Source organism: Lissotriton helveticus, chromosome 12 (assembly GCF_964261635.1).
Source record: "Lissotriton helveticus chromosome 12, aLisHel1.1, whole genome shotgun sequence".
NCBI classification, from domain to species: domain Eukaryota; kingdom Metazoa; phylum Chordata; class Amphibia; order Caudata; family Salamandridae; genus Lissotriton; species Lissotriton helveticus.
In genome coordinates this window covers 402,530,720-402,542,728 of record NC_136073.1, presented here as the reverse complement: position 1 = coordinate 402,542,728, position 12,009 = coordinate 402,530,720, and the positions used below count along the sequence as shown (strand labels likewise).

At 50.8% G+C, this 12,009-nt stretch overlaps 1 protein-coding gene across 4 annotated transcripts in view; it reads right to left on the bottom strand.

Annotated features, from left to right (window-relative positions):
• CYLD (CYLD lysine 63 deubiquitinase) overlaps positions 1-12,009 on the bottom strand; it is a 491,869-nt gene that overhangs the window by 418,308 nt on the left and 61,552 nt on the right. The gene's annotated exons all lie outside the window — the stretch shown is intronic.

The window sequence follows — 12,009 nt, the reverse complement described above, 5'->3', positions numbered from 1 at the left end:
GTGCTCCTTTGTACTGGGTTTATACGGAAGCTTGTACAAAATATTAACATTTGTTTCCCCCTAGGAAGCTTGATTCTGGGGCTCCTTTATTGGGCTGTTTCTTCCTGTGCAAAGCAACAGATCGGGGCGCTGAGGACGGCATCGGACAGGGGACACACAGGAGATCGATGGTAAGGGGAGTGAGGCGGGCCTGCACTTCATTGCTTCTGGAGGGCCGCCGGGCTTGAGACCTTCCTACAAGGGGTTGGCGCTCGCCCACACGCTAAGACTAGCTAGTGTGTATGGCGGTCACAGTTGCATGGTGCTTACGGCCATCTTCACATCCCCATCTACAAAGAAGGTACAAGTGCACTCGTGCACTCAGAGACTTGTGTAGGCTGGGATTAGAGTTCACTGGGGTATTGTATTAGAATGCCAGGCCCACGAGTCAATAAGAGGGCAGTCAACAAGAGTGCTCACATGGAGCTAATGTTTCAAACTATGATGCGTAAGATGACCGCGATGGACAAGCGTCTTGGGAAAATAGACGAGCTGGGGAGGAGTGTGGCAGAAATTAATGAGAGGTTGGATGGCCCTACGGGACCACAAGTCAGGCCGAGAAGAACTACTAATCCGCCATTACCCAGAGGTGATTTTGTCACTCCCCCTAAGAGGGGCAAGTCCAAAAAAAGAGGAGGCACAGTGCCCAGGAACACTGCTGCAGGGGGGGGAACGCCAGTGGTAGTACCTATGGATACTCCCTTGCCTATGGACACCCCTTTAGTGCCCACAATTCCACCGGCGGTCCCAGCTCCGGTTAATGCAGCAATTCCGGTGGCCCCACTCGGGGTCACTGCCCCTGTCACCCCCGTGACCACTGCTCCCACCCCCGCCGGGGTACCAACACCACCGGCCAGCTCTGTCCCGGCGGAACTGGCATCCCAGATAGCCGCCGTTCTACCCTGGTTACAGTTGGGTGGGTTTTGCCATCTTCCCAGGATCATTCGGCGGAAGCCTTGAAACTGGTTGAGGTGATTAAGTTGGCCAGGGCGAGCACAGGGGCACCAGTGGCTCCAATTCCTTCCCATACAGGTCCCTCCAGCGATCAGACGGCTAAGAAGGATGGTGCTACATCGCAAGTCAGTGACAGTGGTAAGGAGGTGGCTTTGCCATTGCTAGAGGATGCTGCTATACCCTCAAGGAGGGAGAATCTGGCACAGCATGTTTCTCAGGCTGTGAAAGAAATGATATGGGCAGGCAAATACATTAACATTTTCTCATTACTACTTGATAATTGGGAACTTGAATATGCTAAGTCACAAAAGGAATGGAGAACAGAGTTAGTTAAGTTCAGAGTAGAGGAGACATTTATTAACTGGATGAGAGCCTTTTCCGTATTCAGTGCCATTACTGCTGAAAAGTCACCCAACCTACACGCAGAGATGGCCTGTTACCAAAGCAGGATTGCAATGTGGAGCGAGAAACACGTGGGGGACGGGTGGAAGGAATATGACATTGCGTTCAGGAAAGCTAAAGAATTCAATCACTCTTTAACATGGGATATGGTAGATTTCCTGTCATGGTACAGCCAGATAACTGGGGGATCAGCAGCAATGGGGCCAACAGGTGCACAGAAAATATACCCATCTAAACCACAACAGCCCTTTCGGCATGCGCAGGGAAGTGAGGTGCCAGGAAAGGGTAAGGGTTGGGGGGATAAAAAGGGCGTATGTTGGGATTTCAACAAACGGTCCTGTACTAGGGCAGCGGGCACATGTAAGTTCAAACATGCCTGTGCCTTATGTGGACACCCCTCACACCCCGAGACTTCCTGCAGATTTAAGGGTGGCAACCAGGGGGCCAGGAGGAGAAGGAAACCTGAATAGACAGGAGGGGTGTTTAGTAACACAAACTCCCATTGATGTTATGGCAATGATTCCTTGGCTGAACAGATACCCAGATCACACTGCGGCTAAATTACTTGAGGATGGATTTTCGCAGGGTTTTAGGATTCCTGCAGGTGGGTACACAGGCAAGAGTGAGTGCAGGAACCAACTGTCAGTAAAGCATAACCCAGGGGTAGTGGCTGCAAAAATTGAGAAAGAATTACGCCTGGGCAGGATAGCAGGTCCCTATGATGAGGTGCCGGTGCGCAACTTTGTTTGTTCCCCACTTGGTGTTGTCCCCAAAAAAGAGAAAGGCGAGTTTAGACTCATTCATAATCTCTCAGCTCCGAGGGGGGCATCCTTGAATGAGGCTATAGATGAGAATGTCTGCAGTGTAAAATATGCCTCTTTTGACCAAGCGGTGGAGTTGCTTAGGGCGCTGGGCCCAGGGGCATTGATGGCCAAGTCTGACATAGAGTCGACGTTTCGTCTTCTCCCAGTGCATCAGGGTGATCACCACCTTTTGGGTTTCAAGTTTGACGGGAAATATTACATGGACAAATGCATGCCTATGGGTTGTTCTATCTCTTGTGCCTATTTTGAGACCTTCAGTTCCTTCTTGGAATGGGTCATGAGGCAGGCTACCGGACATCAACAGGTCATGCACTACCTGGATGATTTTCTCTTCCTGGGCAAGGCTGGGTCTCAGGAGTGTGCGCTTGCACTGCAGGAATTTTGCGTGCTTATGCGGGCTCTTGGGGTCCCGCTGGCGCCAGGAAAGACAGTGGGTCCAGTTACTTGCCTGGAATTTCTGGGCATAGAAATAGACTCTGTGGAGGGTTGTTTCAGACTCCCAAAGGAGAAGGTAACAAAATTCATGGCGGCATTACGCGCGTGCCTGGCCAGAGAGAAGGTCTCTCTACAACAACTCCAGGAGACAGTGGGCCAATTGAATTTCGCGTTGAGAGTGATACCAATGGCCCGCCCCTTTTCTCGCTCAATTGCGCAGGCAATGAGAGGTCTGCGAGAAAATCACCACCGCACTAGACTGTCACTTGAGGTTCGCCAGGACATGCAAATATGGATGGCATTTCTGGAGGGCTTCAATGGCAGGATTGTGTGGTCCGGCCCCCCCACGACTTCAGCAGAGTTAGGTTTATGGACTGATGCTGCTGGAAGTGTGGGGTTTGGTGCCATCCTTGGAAACAAGTGGGTCACCCACAAGTGGCCAGAGGACTGGGTGTGCAGTGAATTGACAACAAACATTGGCTTCCTGGAGTTGTTCCCCATTTGGGTGGCATTGATGGTTTGGCCTGAGCATCTGCGCAACAAATCAGTAATATTCTGGTCTGACAACATGACGGTGGTAGAGTGTATTAATCAGCAAGCGGCACGCTGTAGGTTCATACTCCGCCTCTTGAAGGAGATTGTGTTGAGATGCTTGAAATTGAATGTTATATTCAGGGCAAGACATGTGCCAGATGTCCTCAATAATGCAGCTGATGCACTCTCTCGCCAAAAAATTCAGGTATTCAGGGAGCATCTTCCGACAGCAGAACCTACACCGACACACTTCCCGTCAACACTCTGGCAGATTGGTGCCCCAAATTACAAGACCTCGTGGCTGCTAGCTTAGCCCCCAAGACAAGAACAGCCTATGAAGGGGCGTTTGGTTCATATTGTACTTTTCTAGGGCAAGACTGGGAATCCAAATGGGATCTGGAGAATAGTTTTGCAGATTACCTGGGTAGATTGCACCAGGAGGGTCGCTCAGTGGCAACAGCTAACAGGCATAGGGCAGCGGTCTCCTTCTACGCACAGGCAAAAGGAGTAAAAGACCCTACTAATAGTTTTGTGGTGCGTAAGGGATTGAGGGGTTGGCGCCGCCTACAAGGCAGCACAGCAGACACTAGGAAACCAATAGGTTTGGGGAGGTTAACAGCATTATTGCCTGCACTGCATGACGTCTGTACTTCAGACTGGGAAATACTATTATTTAAAGCGGCCTTCACATTGGCCTTCTATGGAGCACTAAGACTGAGCGAGTTGGTTGCTGCCTCCAAGGCAGATAGGCAAGGGGGTATTCAGTTCCTGAACACGACAATACAGGGAGACACATTGTGGGTGACAATTTTGAGATAGAAAACGGATCAGGAGGCGCGAGGGGAGACTGTGTAATGCACAGGGCAAGTGCCAATCCTTGCTGCCCGGTACGCCATCTGGAGGCTTTCATCAAACAGCGAGAGGGACTGTTGGGTGGGCCGCTCTTATTGCACGCCGATGGCACCCCTTTAACTAAATACCAGTTCAGAAGGGTCATGGAGTTGGCTATTACCAGGGTGGGCCTTGACCCGAAGGATTTTGGCACACACTCCTTTAGGATAGGCGCAGCCACCGAGGCAACCACAAGGGGTCTGCAGGTGAACAGTGTTAAGAGAATTGGGAGATGGTCATCCAATTGCTACAAACGTTATGTGCGGGTACACATGCTGTAAAGTACCTAGAGCATTGCTGACATCAGGTTGTTTTTCTGGTTTTTGCAGTTTCTTCGCTCTGTGACGCAGGCGGAGGACTCGCTTCGGGTCATCATCAAGGTTCATCGGCAACTCATCACGGCGTGGACAACCAGGAACACAGGACGCAGTCTTGCAGGGTTTGGATTGTGGGTCATTCCTATGTGAATCGTGCTAAACATGTATTTTTTACAGGCAAGGGTAGAAGGGAGCTAGAGCACAAAGGTTTGTCCATCTCCTTCTTTGGGAGGGGTGGTCTCTGCCTCAGCAAATTTAGGGGATTCTTTGCAGAATTGGTCACCCAACAGGCTACACCGCCGGCGGTGGTAATTCTTCACCTGGGAGGGAATGACCTTGCTAGACTGGGTAGAAGGGTCCTTCTGGAGGAGATCATCTCAGCAGCGGGTTGGGTAAGGAGGGTTTGCCCTGACTGCACTGTAGTTTGGTCTCAGCTGATACCGCGGCTGCAATGGCGTGGGGGTGATTCCGTCAGGGCATTGAATCACTCGGTAAAGAGGATCAATACCAAGTTAGAAAAACTCTTCTGAACCACCCATTTACAGACCATCCCTCATGGGACCATTTGGGGGGATGAGTTGTACTTACAAGATGGGGTCCATTTGACTGAGGCAGGGAATGCAATATGGTGCGTTAATATCCTAGCGTGGTTGAAGGGCTTTGTGAGGTAGGGATGACCTTTCAGGGAGGAGTTGTGGGGGGCCAGATCGTCGGTAAACAATGCTAGCCTGTGGCGGTAAGGTCATGATCGGTGAGCAGCAATTTAAGGTCCTAAGGGGGGGTGTCACCAGCCACTGGTCCCTCCAAGAACTTCAGGGGCAGATATATCCGCTAGCTGCTAAAAATGCGGGGGAGGGAGTCACGCTTTCATTAGGCCACTAGCCACCCCGCACATACACCATGACGTCAGCATATGACGCAGAGTGTAAGGGCCCTCCTTGTTGGTTAAATGGAGTTCAGGATGCCGACGGGGTAGGCGGTCCCCTGTCGCGCATGCGCACCTTTAGGTAAGGGCGTGGTTTGTAGGACTTGACACCGGTTAGCGACTGTAGGAAGGTGGATATCTGACTATGGTTGCCCCCAACTTTTTGCCTGGTGTTTTGCTGGTTTTTCGACTTTGTTGACCTGGGGCCCTGCTATTCAGGACCCCAGGCCCACTGCTCTCTCTGTAAAATGGATTCCATGTACCCTAGGTACATCCCTAATTGGATACTGAGTCACCTTATCAGCCCCTGTACAGTGTACCTTAGGTACCCAGGGTATAGGTGCACACAGGGCCTACCAGGGGCTGCAGCATGTATTATGCCACCCCTGGATGGCCATCCAAAACAGACACAACTGGCTGCTTGACAGCTGGGAGCAAGGTGGTGTAATCACCCCTGCTTTAGATATAGTATACCTATATCTAAACCCAAAATGGGCACGCAGATCTCCTATCAGTCACTCCTATGGCAGGCCTTAACAATCCTGGAGGCAGAGTGCTTGGAATCGTGTGAGATAGTGCTCTGGCATGAGCTGAGCCTATCTGCGGCCTTCGGGATCTATCCCTTAGCCGTTTCCATGATAGCGTCAGACCATATACTCTTAAGTGCCTTATAATCCTCGCGGTTATGGTAACTTTGGTCTGACATTATCTAAACATGTCGTGTAAGGTGTCATACGCTTTGGAATACTACCCCCTCGCCAGTTCTGGCGACGGGGGTAGCATTCCACCCCTCTAGAGGGAGAAGACATGTTGGTAGCTGTAACCCCGGTTAAAGTTGAACACAGCCTCAGCTCCACAAAATGGATGCTGCCACCGAGACACAAGTCTGCCCTCCTGCTGCTGGGAGTCCTTCCAGCGAGGGAGGCCTGGACAAAGGGTTTCCTGTCAGGGGCGGTGCCAGCACCATCCCAGACAGGATTTTGTGTATCCCAGGTAGGCAGGGTTGAAAGGAAGGTGACTGCAAGTGGCACCCCGGTGCTCACTGTGCATATGCCGGCTCAAACCAGTTCCAGAGGCACACCAGCCCCTGAGCTGGGGAGAGACCGGACAAAGGAGAGGGGTGTAACCACCCCCTCCTGGTCCCACCCATGGGCAGGACCTAGTCGCGTGCCAGCCCCTTTTTTTTAGAATAAAGGGGCCAAATTGGATAATCTTGAAACTTGAACTACTTTCCACGAAAGGAACTCTTGACATTCTCTGAAGACTCTCCCTTGTGGCTAAGGAGTAGCCACCCTGCACCAGCAGGCACCATCGAAGCGCTTGCGGTTTGCTGGACGTCCATCCTCCGGATCAAGACTGACCAGCTCGACGAGACCCGGATTCCCTGCCATCTCTGACCTCTACCTGCATCATCAGCCCAGCTGAGATTCGTGGGTGTGACGAGACCCGAGGGACCGGCCATCTTCAAGACCTGCATGACGCTTCACCAGCACGACCACCGAGGGACCCTCGAGTGAGTGCACTGGAGTTTGAGAAGCCCCAACCCTGAGCAGCTCCAGCACCGAAGTCCAGCCCCCCAGCATCCACGAGATCTGTGTGGGGCCCTTCTGCTTCCTCGCTGCTTACCACGTTGTCCGGTCACTTGCCCGTTGGCTAGTGGCCCTCCTGACGACGTACCACGACGATTTCACCGCTGGTCTAGGTCCCCTAGACTGGCCCTTGCTTCTTGTTCAACGAGAAGTGTCCTGGACCCTCCTGGTCCACTCCAGACGCCATCTTGACGCCACCACGTGGGCTTGCCTTTGCCATGGTTTGTTGCTCCTATCCTGGATCCAGCATCGCCGACAGCAGACACCATCGTGGGACAGCTCGCACCTCCAGCCTGGTCGCCGACAACGCTTCCTGGCCCGTGTGCCTGCAGAGTCCAGCGTCACCCACTCACCTGATTGCGGCGACTTCATCCGGTGCCATCCTGGTGCCCACAAGATCACTGGCTAGTGATTAAGAACTGAGTCCCCTCTGCTTTCAGGTCGTCCTCTTCACCGATCCAGCCTTGGATCACACCGAACTTCTTCACTGGTCGCCTGCCAGCAACTTCTTCTTTCAGGCTCCATAGACTACAACGAGGATTCCCGACGTCACTTGAACCCTATGCAGCCGCAGCCCCTGGGCTAGGTAACTTGAGTATTTCGGTGCTCCAGCACAGGTTCACTATCCAAGTGTCCAGATCCTTTTTCGTTTTAAGTCTACCTAGTCGGATTCGTCCGGAAACAGTAACTTTAGAATTGCTAGCATCCATAGACTTTGTCCCGCATCCCGCGTAAGAGTTCCCACTCTGCACCCGGGTTCCCTAGGCCTCCTGCTCCTAACCTAAGGGTTCAGTAAGGTAGTCCTAGCGATCCCAAAGCCTATGAGAGTAGTACTTACCTGCTAGTAATTTCGCATTCCACTTTTTGTGTATATGGTTTTTCGTGCCCCTTGGGCATTTGTGTAAATTGTGCGACTTAAAGTATTTTCTTAAGAGTTTTGTTATGTGCTTAGCTCCCTGACTCATAAAGAGTTCAGGGTAGTCTTGTTATAAATAAATATACTTTAATTTTCATAACAACTTGTGTGGTGTCCTTTCACTTGGTGTTCAAGGGGTATATGTGATGGTAAAACAGCTTGCTTAACGCGTCCTCTAGAGTTTAGCCTAAAGACTGCTCTTGTCCATGCTACTAGGATAGCTGGTCTATCAGGGTGACTTACAACCAATCATCAATAAGGGTTGTTTGGTATGATACAAAGTGATCACTAGAATAGTGAGCACTATATATCAGGCCAACTTCTCACATTGGTGAGCAGCGGTTGGGATTTGAGCTTGCTGTTGTTTTACCACACACGTATCCTAAGAATATCATTTGAAAGATCACATAAGTACCTAGGTACATATAACTTAGCTTAGAATACTCTGAGTTCTACTGAACCAGCTGTTGTAGTGTAACAGGGCTTAGCACACCCTAACTACAACTCTAGCAAGGGATCAGTAGGTAAACCCATAGTGTAGGTAGGTGCATCACTTACACCACACTAGAAGCATGTCTACCCATGGAGAGTCTTCAGAGACTCCCCTAGTGGTTAGTGACCCTCCACAGGTCCTTTCCAGATATGCAGCTCTCAGTTTCCAGGAGATGAGACAATTGTGTACCTCCAGGAAATTGAAACAGGGTTCTAACCCTACCACTCTCTTTCTGTTAGGTCTCTTAGAGACATATGATGCTAGGAAAGCTTCTCATACAGATGGGACCATGCCAGCCTTAGAGGGTACCCTTGGTGATCCAGACCCCCTTGACACTGAAAATGTAGTTGAGGAGGAGGATGAAGAGGATCCTTCTGGGGATGAGGCAGACAACAGGCCTGAGCTAGTCAGCAGACTTACTAGGGCCAACTTAGACCTACATAGGGAAGGATCTGGGGGACCCCCAGTACTGACCCTAAGCAGGCCTAACTTTGGAGTTAGAAGAGATAGATCTCATTCTAGGGACTCCAATAGATCTGTGCACTCTCATGCCTCTTCCCAGAGGAGAATGACTTCTCCCCAGAGGAGAATGACTTCCCCTCAGAGAAGAGAACATGAAGCAAGGATTAAATAGGCTAATCTGAGGATCCAGAGGGAAGAACTTGCCCTTGCCAAAGAGAAGATTGCCTTTGCTAGAGAGCAACAGTTGAGTGGGGTAGTCCCCACTGGTGGCAGCATTATCCCTAGAGATAAAGACAGTAGTTTAGACACTAGACACCTGAGTAAAATAGTGCCCCCCTTTAAACAAGGGGATGACATCCACAAATGGATGACTGCTTTGGAGAGGGCCTGCACTGTACAGTGCATCCCCCAGAGTCAGTGGGCAGCTATATTGTGGCTCTCCTTTGAAGGCAAAGGTAGAGATAAGCTCCTCACTACTAGAGCTGAGGATGCTAACAATTACCAAGTCCTGAAGAATACACTGATTGATGGGTTTGGCTTAACAACTGAGCAGTACAGGTTGCTGTTCAGAGACACCCAGAAAATTCAGTCTCAGGATTGGGCTGACTTTGTTGATTGTGCCACTAAGGCTCTGGAGGGCTGGTTACTGGGTAGTAAAGTTACTGATTACCAAGGATTGTATAATCTAATTATGAGAGAGCAAGTCTTAAATCATTGTCAGAACCAGTTATTACACCAGCACCTGGTAGACTCTGATCTGACCTCTCCACAAGAATTGGGTAAGAGGGCAGACAAATGGGTCAGAACCAGGATTAGGCCTAAGAACCAGGGTGGTGACCAGAAGAAAGAATCAACCAAGCCTCAAGAGAAGGGTGGGAATAAATCTACAGATCAAACCACATCAGGGCCCCAAAAATCCTCTGAGGGGGGTGGGTCCCAGAATCCTTCCAATACCCAGAAGAAACCTTATTGCTATACCTGCAAACAGGTAGGCCATTTGAAAACTGACAGCAGTTGTCCAAGGGCCAACAACAATAAGGAAAACATACCCCCAAGTAACACTTCCAAGCCTCCTGTTACTACTAGTAGTAATCCCCCAGGTGGTGGGAGTGCCCCCAAGAATTTGGGTGGATTTACTTTCGGAGTTCCTGGGGACTCTGGCCTAACCAGGTCCCCTAACTTAGATACTCTTGTCTGTGAGCATGGCATGGGGTTTGCCAACTTCACTGATTGTCCCAACACTTTGGGCAAATACAGACAGGAGCCCCTCATCAATGGACTGAAAGTTGAGGCCTATAGAGACACAGGGGCTAGCATCACCATGGTGACTGAGAGTCTAGTCCCCTCAAGGCAACTTTTACCTGGTGCCACATACCAGGTGACAAACATTGATGGAGTGAAGAAAACTCATCCCATGGCAGTGGTCAATCTCAGCTGGGGAAGTGTCACTGGCCCCAAGAGAGTGGCAGTGTCATCCAACTTGCCTGTAGATTGCCTACTGGGGAATGATTTAGAGATCTCAGCCTGGGCTGAGGTAGAGCAAGAAACTCATTTTAGAATGGTAAACCTCCATGGTAAGGTTAGTGGGGCAGTGATAGCCACAGCCCCAGTCCAAGATGTCCTCCCTGAACAGGTCAGGAGGGCTGTGCCAGTCACAGTGCAATCTCAGACAAAATCCTTCCCTGAACAGGTTGGCAAGGCTGTGATGGTAACAGCCCATACCCAAACTGAGTCCCTTCCTGAAAAGGTTGGTAGAGTTGTGATGGCCACAGCTCAAACTCAGACAGATAATAGTGTTGTGAAGCCTGAAACTATGGATCACTCCACTCAGACAGAGAGCATGGAGGAGGAAGAGAAATCTCCCTCCCACCAGACTTTAGGAAAGGATCAGCCTCCTCAGGGAACTGATCTGACCCCTTGTAAAGAAACTGCCCCAGAGGCAGTCAGGCCTAGCCTGGCAGAGCCTCTGATGTCAGTGGACCCTTCCAAGGTGGGACCCAGTCTGGAGCAGGTAACCTGCCCCTCTCTACCCTGCCTCAGTCAGCCCAGGGCTATAGAGGTCAGGGAGGCCAGTGGTGGACCCCAAAGGGCCCCCTGTCCAAAAGAACTCCCCAATCAGCAGATTAAGGGCACTGAAGCTAGTAGTCCTAGCCAAGTGAAAATAAAACCAACTCCTGAGGGATCCCCCTTAAAATTAGTTAGGGACCTCCCACAGATGGACACTGTTGGGCACAGCCAAACCTGGGACCTAAGGGCCCCAAACCTGACCTGTCCCTCCAGTAAGCCAAACAGAAGGACTCCGCCTCCAGCTTTAGGTAGCCAGAGGTTGACCCTGAGAGCTCAACACAACTCAGTCTTGGAAAGAAAGGCCTCTATGGTGGATAATGATTGGAGGAAGCTGAGTCCAAAATTAGTGGAGCCTCACTTCAGTACTCCATCTCAGCACCAGCCTTTTACTTTGCCAAAGCACACCACAGGTAGAGATTCCCTATGGTGGAGACCCTCAGATACCCTTAGGGTGAGGGATTGCTTAGTGGACCATGAGATAGGGGGTAACCATGCCAGTGCATATACCACCTCATATGGCCACTCAGGCAATATAGGCTTACCTGGTCAAGGATAGCCTTATCTCCTTTCGTTTGGGGGGGGGGGGGTTATGTAGGAAGGTGGATATCGGACTATGGTTGCCCCCAACTTTTTGCCTGGTGTTTTGCTGGTTTTTCGACTTAGTTGACCTGGGGCCCTGCTATTCAGGACCCCAGGCCCACTGCTCTCTCTGTAAAATGGATTCCATGTACCCTAGGTACATACCTAATTGGATACTGAGTCACCTTATCCGCCCCTGTACAGTGTACCTTAGGTACCCAGGGCATAGGTGCACACAGGGCCTACCAGGGGCTGCAGCATGTATTATGCCACCCCTGGATGGCCATCCAAAACAGACACAACTGGCTGCTTGACAGCTGGGAGCAAGGTGGTGTAATCACCCCTGCTTTAGATATAGTATATCTATATCTAAACCTAAAATCGGCACGCAGATCTCCTATCAGTCACTCCTATGGCAAGCCTTAACAATCCTGGAGGCAGAGTGCTTGGAATCGTGTGAGATAGTGCTCTGGCATGAGCTGAGCCTGTCTGCGGCCTTCGGGATCTATCTCTTAGCCGTTTCCATGATAGCGTCAGACCATATACTCTTAAGTGCCTTATAATCCTCGCGGTTATGGTAAC